This window comes from Acinonyx jubatus, chromosome B4, assembly GCF_027475565.1.
Source record: "Acinonyx jubatus isolate Ajub_Pintada_27869175 chromosome B4, VMU_Ajub_asm_v1.0, whole genome shotgun sequence".
Classification (NCBI taxonomy): domain Eukaryota; kingdom Metazoa; phylum Chordata; class Mammalia; order Carnivora; family Felidae; genus Acinonyx; species Acinonyx jubatus.
In genome coordinates, this window is record NC_069387.1 from 87,559,480 (window position 1) to 87,569,762 (window position 10,283).

The 10,283-nt window shown below is 42.3% G+C and overlaps 1 protein-coding gene across 4 annotated transcripts in view; it reads left to right on the top strand.

The window, feature by feature from the left end:
- Positions 1-10,283, top strand: part of SRGAP1 (SLIT-ROBO Rho GTPase activating protein 1) — a 279,251-nt gene that overhangs the window by 39,690 nt on the left and 229,278 nt on the right. The window contains exon 1 of one of the 4 annotated variants that reach the window (XM_053226451.1): positions 3,855-7,379. The exons of the other annotated variants lie outside the window; for them this stretch is intronic. The gene's annotated coding sequence lies outside the window, so the exon portion shown is untranslated. Of the gene's footprint in view, positions 1-3,854; positions 7,380-10,283 lie in introns of those variants that run through there. 4 annotated transcript variants of the gene reach the window in all.

The window sequence follows — 10,283 nt, forward strand, 5'->3', positions numbered from 1 at the left end:
TTTTACCGTATCTTCTGTTGCTTATAAACTGAATGATCACTTCTCCATAGATCTGATAAATACTATATTCTCTCTTTTTTTTTTTTGATGGTTTCTCTATAACTTAATCTTAATTAAATTTTAGAATGATTTTTAGAGTGAGTACTTTTTCATCCATTCAGTTTTTCTGTCTGGTTGGAGCTACTTCTGGTTGCCTATCTTAAATTTTTAACACAATATCGAGAGGTGATATATGGTGTATTAAGAGCTTGTGACTCTTGATCTTAGGGTTGTGAGTTCGAGCCCCACTTTGGGAGTAGAGATTACTAAATAAATAAATAAATAAATAAATAAATAAACTTAAAAAAAAATCAAGTAAAATAAATGATGAAAACCCTAACAAATAATAAGCAAACCATATTTTAAAAAGTTGTAATTTAATGGAATAAAATAGTAGGAAATATTATGAAAGTAAGCAATGTTGAAAACAAATGGAAAATTATAGAGTTGCTTATACAGCATGAATATAATTAAGTTAAATATGCATTTTTAGATGAATAGATAAAAAGTGAAACTGTAGTGTTGAGACCAGGATAACTCTTTTTTTTTTCTCTCCACTTTCCAATATTTATAATGTTGCTATAAGGTTTTTGTAATTAAAAATTTTGGGGTGCCTGGGTGGCTCAGTTGTTAAGTATCTGACTTTGGCTCAGGTCATGATCTCGAAGTTTGAGTTTGAGCCCCACGTCAGGCTCAGCACTGACAGTGTGGAGATTGCTTGGGATTTTCTCTCTCTCCCTCTGTCTCCCTGCCTCCACCACTTGCATTCACTCTCTAAATAAATAAGTAAATAAATAAACAAACTTAAAATTTTTTAAAAGACAAAATGCTATTTAATTGCTCAAAATGATGGATATTAAAAAAATCATACTGAACCTAAATCTTTTATTATAGTTAGCCAATTTATTGAATTTATTTACAAAATGTTTGTTAAAGTCTGTTTTGTAAATCAACTTCTTAGATGTCTAAGTACAAACAGGGTCTCTTAGTTTTATGTTTTGTACCCAAATACTAATTAGTTACCTACAAAGGACCAAGACCGCTCTCTTAAAACTCTTAGTCATGACATTCTGTAGATAGTTCATAAAGTAACTTTTCAAGACCAGTGAGAAGTCAGCAGCGGAAACTTCTGTGACCCAATAAGGGGCTGCCCAGAGATCATTGCTGGTTCCTGAAGCATGTGTGGGGATATCCAGTTCCAGCCCAGACAGAGTGCAGATCTGGTTCATCATGCAGTTGCATCGTTAGCCTTCAGTCTGGGTGACAGGCTGCCAAGCCACCACCTGCCTAGCAGGACATTCAAGCCCACTTGCCAAGGCCATTATTCCCATTTGGGGTCAGGCCAGCAGGGACCTTTCTCATTTAACCCTGGATGTCTTCATTTCCATGAGGTTTTCAAAGGAGAATGAAAGACTCAGCAGGGCAAGTGGTAGTAAGATCGGACACACCCCAGTTTATGGAATTGTAAGACTGTTCCTCAGTCATAGATGGGCCTGCCCTTGTCTCTCTCAGTCTATCCCCAAAGCTTCTCTTTTGAAACAGAACACATTTTTGTAGTAGCAAAGGTAATTTACCAAGGTAAGTCTTTTTCCCTTGAAGTTAGAAGGAAGCCATTTTTCCTTTTTTTGAAGTCCTTTAGGTAGTAGACTCTGAAACATCTCTCATTGCAAGTGCTCTTGTTCTTACGACCAAACATCTTCCTAAATTGAAAATTAAAGAAAAATTATACACACACACACACACACACACACACAGGGGGAGAGAGAGAGAGGGAGGAGAGAGGGAGAGGGAGAGATAGGGAGAGAAAGGCTAAAAGTAGATGACATTGTTGTGTATACAAAATTGTTGAGCTTGTAAAAATGCCTCTAGTATCAGACTGTGTCTTCATGCTGACAGCCCTACCCAGGGCTTATTCATTGTTTAAAACATACCCCTATTTTGACATTTCCTGTAAAGGGAAATCCTTTTGAATGCATACAGTAAGAAGTATGTAGAGCATTAGTCACTGAGATTTTTACATGTAATAGTTGAATATTGTCATTAGTTTTGATTCCCACATTATTGGAGTAGATTTTTAAAATGGAGCCCAACAGGGAGCGTTCCCCTTTTTCCTACAACTGTGTTATGTAGAGCCACTGGCAGGAAGAAAAGCATTTGCTACTTCAAACATCCCTGGGAGCTGAAACTAACTGCTTGTGGATAATGTATTGTTGAGAGAACAGTGGTCTGGCTCATCAGATTCAGATTTGCTGCTTATATTTTCTAGAATATATGATATAATGTAATAATTTGAACTATCTCTTTTCACTAAAAACTGTCTAAAATTTACAGTGAGTTGCAGTTGGGGCACCTGGGTGGCTCAGTAGGTTAAGCGTCTGACTTTGGCTCAGGTCATGATCTCTCATTTGTGGGTTTGAGCCCTGCGTCGGGCTCTGTGTCGACAGCTCAGAGCCTGGAACTTGCTTCAGATTCTGTGTCTCCCTCTCTGTCTGCCCCTCCCCTGCCTGTGCTCTGTCTCTCTGTGTCTCTCAAAAATAAGCAAAAACGTTAAAAAAATAAAAAAAATAATGAGTTGCAGTTTGAGCAAAAGTAAAAACATTTATGTAAATTTTTTAACTAACCATAAATAACTCAAAAATACTTCACAGTAAAAAGTAAGATGCAAAATGACTTAAGGCCCTCCCTGTGTGTGTCAGGATTTTGATCAGGGGATTTGTGTGGAGGCGCAGTGACCACCCCCCCCCCCTCCCCCCCCGCCCCCGCCAAAGGTATCTCACTTCTATTTTCCGCACAGGAGTATACAGGGAAAAACCCAACACATGAGGGAGGATGAGGAAAAGAGACCCTGAATGGATGGCCAGCTGGGGGCGGGGGGGTGGTGTGTGGAGGTGGCAGTTGGGGGTTATGCTTCTCCATGCTTTCTGGAGAAGGGCGAGGAAGAAGAAATCCTCTTGCCATAAACGCCCCATTTAGATCCATTGGAAATATTGGATTTGGCAATAGAGGAGGAAGAAAAAGGTTTGACTCATCAGATGCAGGAGGATCCACTTTAGAAGTTGAGTGTAATTATGGTTGAGCTGTCTCAGGTCTGCAGCTGCCTCTTGTCTGGAGAAGGTTTCTTTCAGCTTCCCATGTTCTCATCCAGTGACCACGAGCTTTCAGTTCAAGGAACAGAGTCTGCTTTGAGAAGAAGAAATGGCTCTTTCCAAATTTTCTTCGAGATTTTTGAATGGCTTCTTAAGGTTTCCAGCTCTTTGTCCTCGTATCTCATCTTGCCATCTGCACCAGAACCTTCCCCCTCTTTTTCCATACCATGATTTGTCTGGAAGGTAATGCCCAAGAAACTCCATTTCTTCTTGACTAAGGACAGTCTTTTTTTTTTTTTTTCATTTATTTATTTTGAGAGAGAGAGCAAATAGGGAAGTAGCAGAGAAAGGGAGAGAGAGGGAGAATACCAAGTAGGCTCCCCACTGTCAGCACAGATCCCAATGCGGTGCTCGAATTCACAAACCGCAAGATCATGACCTGAAACTGAAGTCAGATGCTAAACTGACTGAGCTACCCAGGCACCCACAACAGTCATTTTATTTCCCCTCTCCTACAGCCTGCAAACTGCACTTTGAATTGAGGCTCTCACAGTAGGAAGACTTTTAAGATGCTCTTTCAGGTCTGCTCTGTGTTCTCTCCTTTAGAAATATTGATAGAGGCTGGATGGCTCAATAGTTGAAGCGTCCGACTTCAGCTCAGGTCATGATCTCACTGCTTGTGAGTTCAAGCCCCACGTTGGGTTCTGTGCTGGCCTGCTTCGGCTTCTGTGTTTCTGTCTTTCTCTGCCCCTCCCATGCTTGCTCTTTGTCTCTCAAAAATAAATTAACATTTATAAAAAAACATTATATTCTTTAGATCCACCCATATTGTTGCAGATGGCAAGATTTCATTCATTTTATGACTAACATTCCATTGTATACATATACCACTTCTTTATCCATTCATCTATAGGGGGGCACTTGGACTCTTTCTATGATGTGGTTATTGTAAATAATGCTGCAGTAAATGCACGGGTGCATGTATCCCTTTGAATTAGCATTTTTGTCTTTTTTGGGTAAATACCCAGTAGTACAATTATCGGATTGTATTTTTAATTTTTTAAGGAACCTCCATACTGTTTTCCACAGTGACTGCACCAGTTGGCATTCCTACCAACAGTGCACAAGGGTTCCTTTTTCTCTACAGCCTCACAACATTAGTTATTTCTTGTGTTTTTGATTCTAGCCATTCTGACATGTGTGAAGTGATACCTCATTGTGGTTTTGATGTGCATTTCCCTGATGATGATGTTGAGCATCTTTTTCCTGTGTCTGTTGGCCATCCTTATGTTTTCTTTGGAGAAATGTCTATTCATGTCTTCTGCCCATTTTTAAATTGGATTTTTTGTTTTTTGGGTATTGGGTTGTATCAGTTCTTTATATATTTTGGGTACTAGCCCTTTATTGGATATATCATTTATAAATATCTTCTCCCATTCAGTAGGTTGTCTTTTAGTTTTGTTGATTGTTTCCTTCACTGTGCAGAAGCTTTTTTATTTTGATGTAGTCCCAATAGTTGTTATTGCTTTTGTTTCCCTTGCCTCAGGAGACCTATCTAGAAAAATGTTGCTACGGCTGATGTCAGAGTGATTATTGCCTGTGTTCTCTTCAAGGATTTTTATGGTTTCAGGTCTCACATTTAGGTTGTTAATCCATTTGAGTTTATTTTTGTGTATGGTGTAAGAAAGTGGTGCAGCTTCATTCCTCCATCTTGGGCTGACTTTCCACAGAGACTCTAGAACTCTGTATGGAGTCCAGAGGCTTTTTATCTGTTGCCCTGAGTAGCATTGAGTTTATTGTAGCTATTTAGTTTCTGTATGGAGTCTCTTTTCTTGCAGTATCAGACATTGGGTCTTCTTGTTTAGTACGTGGAGATTTCTCTTTTCTGAGTTGGTTTGCAGTAAAGCACAAGATGGACCAAATCACAAGATTAACATGTCCAAGGCATTGCGTACTCTGGGTTTTCATCTTCTCCCACCACAGGGTAAACGTTGACAGGAGCTTTACATTTTTCTAGAACTGTGAGGAGCTATTAATGCTTCTTGTCTGTATCAAAAAGCTTTTTTTCAGTGACTGAAAATTCTGTTAAAACTAAAAGAATTGGCAACTTCCCAACTATCCAGGCACATGTCACTATCTTCCATTTTTACCCGGGGAGGATGACCGTGGTCTCACATTGTTGGGTAATTCTGCCACAAAACAGTGTAACGTCTACCATCTTGGTCAGAAATACAGCTCATGGCAGAACGAAGCCCCTCCAAGGTAGTCTAAGCTGCCACAGAACCTTCTGCAGCCCTCATGTCCAGCTAGGTCACAGCATACCCTGATGAACACTGGACATGGTTCTGTTCAGAACCAAGCTTGCGCCTGGCACCTGGGATGGATCATGAATGGAGACGGTCAGTGGGGATGGAGGACTGGTCCAAGAAAAACACACCCTCAGCCCTGCCCATGGCTCCTCCTTCTCTTAAATTTTACTTTCTGTGGCCCTAGAGGCCCCCTCCCCACTCCCATTTTGTGCACGTGTGGTTTTTTTCTGCCTTGAAAGTCGTTCTCCTCCCCGTGTGCGTGGGAACGGTATCCATCCTGTAATTTCCTCGTCCCTGTGACCACAGTGCCCAGGGCAGAGCCAGGTGCAGAGTGGATGCTAAGTGCTCCATGCTTGTTTGTGGAAGGAAGGAAGGAGTGAGTGCGTGAATGACAGAGGGGCAAAGCCACACACATAATGCCCTCCTGACTCAGCAGAGGGTTTTAGGAGAGCTTGAAACTCCTTTGAGAATTCTCAACTGGGAGGTGGTGGTGGCATTTCTGGCCTGGGCTCCTGATTTCCTCCTCTCCCCTCCCCTGTCCTCCACTTAAGTAGGTTTTAAAAGAGCATAGCATGTGTGAATTGTCTAGTCAAGTAGTGACACAGGCAGCCACGGCTGCTGCTCTTAGAGGTTTAATGCCACTTGACAACATTTTAGAGATCTGCTCTGTAAAAACAATGGAACGCAAAGCAGGAGAGCCTGTCCTATAAAGAAAATAATAATGGCCTCAGAGTTGGTTTGCTTTTCCCTGTGTAAGATCTTTGTTATTTGGGAGTGAGTGAGTAGTGCCGTAAGAGACAGCTAACAACTGAACTGGCTTTTCCCTCTAAAGATCCTGAGACCTGGTGTGTGTCATACCAAATAGTTATGTCTTTTTCTCCCCCAGAGAGTTAGTCCAAGCATCTAACCTGTGCTGGGCACATGGTAGGTGCATACTGTATATTTGTTGAATGAATGAATATGGTAAATACCAAATGTTTCTTAGTCACAGGGAGTTGAAATAAAAGTGCAAGAATGTCTCATGGTTATTGTGTATTTACCATGAGCGACTCTTTTGTCTGCTTTGTGTAGTTTTTCCATGAAATGCCATTTCTCCCTGACTGACCTGTGGCTTCCCTCCCTTCTTTCACTTTTACAAATGGCTGCAGGTTCACACTGATGACATCTCTCGACCTCGTAGGTACTTCCGGAATACTCCAGGCTCTGATGCCTGCCCTGGATAAGAGTAACAGCATTAATCTTCGTTCACCCCTCTCCTCCCCAACTCCCAAGAAGCCAGTGCTGGGTTTTTTTGTTGTTTTGTTTTGTTTTTTTGTTTTTTTGTTTTTACCAGAAAGGAGTAGCATGGTTTTTTGGAGCCACGCTTACACTTTAGAAACTGAGGCTGACAGGCCAAGAGTTAGGGGAGAGTAAGCTGGTAGGGAGGATGTAGATGAGTGGATGTTGTTCAGGTGTATGTTTTTTCCTCCTTCACGCTGCTGGCTGCAGTGACTACTAACCAACGCTTGAGTTTTGGTTTCAAGGCGGAAAAAATAACCCAAGTTAACGCAAAAGGTTGTGCTTTCTGACTGTGGGAAGTTGAAACTGGGACTATTTAGAGGAACATTGTGTGAGCAGTGTATGTTGAAGCCGGGGGTGTGGCCTCTGCCCCCACACCCCTTCACTCACCGTCCACCTCTGCAGTGCCCAGCCGCACCTGGGGTGAGGAGGGAGCGCCCCAGGCCTAAGTGCTACCGCCTGAACTCCTCAGGCCAGGCCTGCCCGAGCACCCACGGCTGCACAATGAAAGCTGTTCACCTGAACGTATGCAAGGGCTGAATCATGACACGGTTCACCTGAAACTAATAGTACACTGTATTGTTCACTGGGATTTAAATAAAGAAGCTCTTCACCTGGCCTACAGCAGGTCTGCGTGGTTGGTCAGTTTCGTCCTCAGCCAGAAAAGGTAGGAAGCCGACTATTCCTCCGGGCTCTGTTCTGCCCCGTTCCTGTCCTCTTCTACCGGGCCTTGCGGAAAACTGGTTCTGCTGTAAGTCAACACCCCAGCCTTCATAGGCTGCTCCTCCAAAACTTTGCGTTTCTTCCTCTTCATCTCCAAGGAGAAATACATCCCTGGGGGCCTTTCCTAGAGGAAGCTCTACCCCCTGCTCAGCTCCGCTTTGCTGGTTCCAGACACCTTTTCGTTCTTCGTACGGAAGCCCTCCCTCTTGCGTGGGGTCAGGCCACCTGCTGGACCCCACCCTCTCTTGTTCCTTGGGACACTCAGGGACTTGATTCTGGGTCGCTCCTCCACACTGTTGGGAGTCCTTCAGTACCTCTCTCTTAGCATGCTCATGGCCCACGTCCAGTGGCCTTCACTCCCACACCTGAGTTGTTACCAGAGGGAAGTTTTCCGATGACAAATACCTGCTCTCTTGTCCTTGTTTGTCCTTCCTTGTCCTTCCCGTTCTCTTGCTTACATGTTACCAGCATACTTGTGTAAGGGATGGCCCTGCTCAGTCACTTGACCCTCAGTGTTGTTTTCACCACCCCCACACGCCATGGTCTTTGGTTCACCTGCTTCTCAAGGTTATTTTTGACCCCCATCAAAGCTGCTCATTCCCTCCCCTGTACCCCTGGGTTAACATTTGGAGGATATTCGTGCATTCAGAAAATAAACTGGCAAAGGAGGTTGAATCTGTGCCTTCCTCCCCCTCAAAAAAGTATGGTGCAGCGATGAAGATGGTAGGGGAAAAACTACCTGGGGGCGCCTGGGGGGGCCTGGGTGGCTCAGTCGGTTAAGCATCTGCCTTCGGCTCGGGTCATGATCTCACAGCTCCTGAGGCCCCACATCGGTCTCTGCTGTCAGCGCAGAGCCTGCTTTGGATCCTCTGTGCCTTCTCTTTCTGTCCCTCCCCCGCTTGCTATCTCTCAAACTTAAAAAAAAAAAAAAAAAAAAGATGACCAACCTAGTATATGCACTAAATTAAAAACAATAGAATAAACATGCATATAATGAAAAATAGCCTTTCGTTTTTCACTTCCAGCCTTGAACTGCAGCGTCAATCATTTTTAAATGCTTGGTAGTTAGTTTCTCTGGTGGTTACTGCCATATTTCTAAATACTATAGTTAAATCTCAAATAGGGATAGTGAAAAATAGTTTCTGAAATAATGAAGTCATAAGTAACACTGAATTGTTGCTGCCAGTTTCATTTTGAAAGTTTTGAAAACTGTTGTAGATAAATGCCTTTAAGTCATGATGGTAGTGAGGCAAAAACCTTCACCTCCCACCTTCTCTCAGTGTTAGGAATGGAATTTTTAAAATATACTCTGGAGTATATTTTGTGTATTGTTTTTGTATATTTTAATAGCATAAAGTTGATGTTTTCCCAACCCTATTTTTTTTTTTTAACCTTTTGGCTCTTGAGGCCATTTTTTTTTTTTTTCATTGCATGAGGGTCCAGTATGGAAAACTTATGGCACCTCGTTTATAAAACCTTGGTAAGCACTTTGTATAGCTCTTCAAAGGTACAGCTCATTCTTCTTTGAATCTTAGAAGGTGGGCTTAGAATGAGCCTGTGTCTCTACTCTAAGCCACTGTTACAGGAGAGGTGTACTTTTTGAAAAAACTCTACCTACCTCATTTTAGAGTGCAAAATGGCTGCCTGTGGTTGAAAATAAGTTGGTAGGTAGAGACTTTAGTGCACTTAATTAAAGTACTGTGCTGAAAGAAATTGTAGCAATTATATATTATTAACCTAAGAGGTGCCAAGGCTTTGAAGTTATTTGCTGTGGCCCATTATTTTCCTTGATTGCATGCCATCTCAGATGGAGCTGGGCTGTTCGGTTACGTAGGCATTTAGGAGAAGAGCAACATAGTAAACCCCAGTCCAAATTAGGATCTTTGGAACTCTGTGCTGCATACTCAAGCTACTGCAAAGGGAATCCAGTCTTTTGCTGCTATAGTTACTTTGTGATTATGCTACTTTCCCTGCCCAATCCCCAGTCAGACATTATTTAGTTTATTGGAAAATACATGTTGTATGTGTCAACTAAAAACAGGGTGTCATTTTGGGACTTCAGTGGAGGAGGATTTTATTTTAGACTGAAGTGAAAGAATACAGAAATTGAAGATCTGAGCAGAGCAGTGCCGGGTCCATTAATGTAAGAAAACCAGGCTTTGCCAATGTAGGGCTCAGAAGTGCTTACACGTGTGGTAGGCAGGCAGCAGGGCATCTCTGGCTAAGAAGAGATCAAAGTGTACTTTTCTGTATTAATAACTCTGCAAAGTGGCAGAGGGTTTCAGCGAAAAGAATAAAATAAGGTTCTAGATCTGATTTTTATCATTTTAAGCTGTCCTCCGCTACAGCTATTAAACAGAAAAGGTTTCCTGAGTACCCATGACATGCCTGACAGCTAAAATTTGACAGTTGAAAATGGATAGGAATCAAATAGGCCAATCCCTTTATTGTACGGAAGAGAAAACCAACTCGAGAGGCCAAGTGACTTACGTAAGTGACCTTGGACAAATCCTGACATAAGTCTGCTACATTTTAGATTTCTAAAAAAAATGTTTATTTTGAAAGAACATTCACGCGTTCACCCATGTGTGTGAGTGGGGGAGGGGTGGAGAGAGCTCAGGGGAGAGAATCCCAATGCAAGATGATATGACCTGAGCCCAAAGCAAGAGTCAGGCTTCATGGACTGAGCCACCCAGGTACTACATTTTACTTTTATTAGCTCTGAACATTTAAACATTTCAATATTCATTAGAACTTTCTTACTGTAGTTACATCTGATGCTACTGATGAATTTGGGGGGTAATGGCAGGGGGTAGTGCATGGGGTCTGGAGCCAACAACCAAGAAAG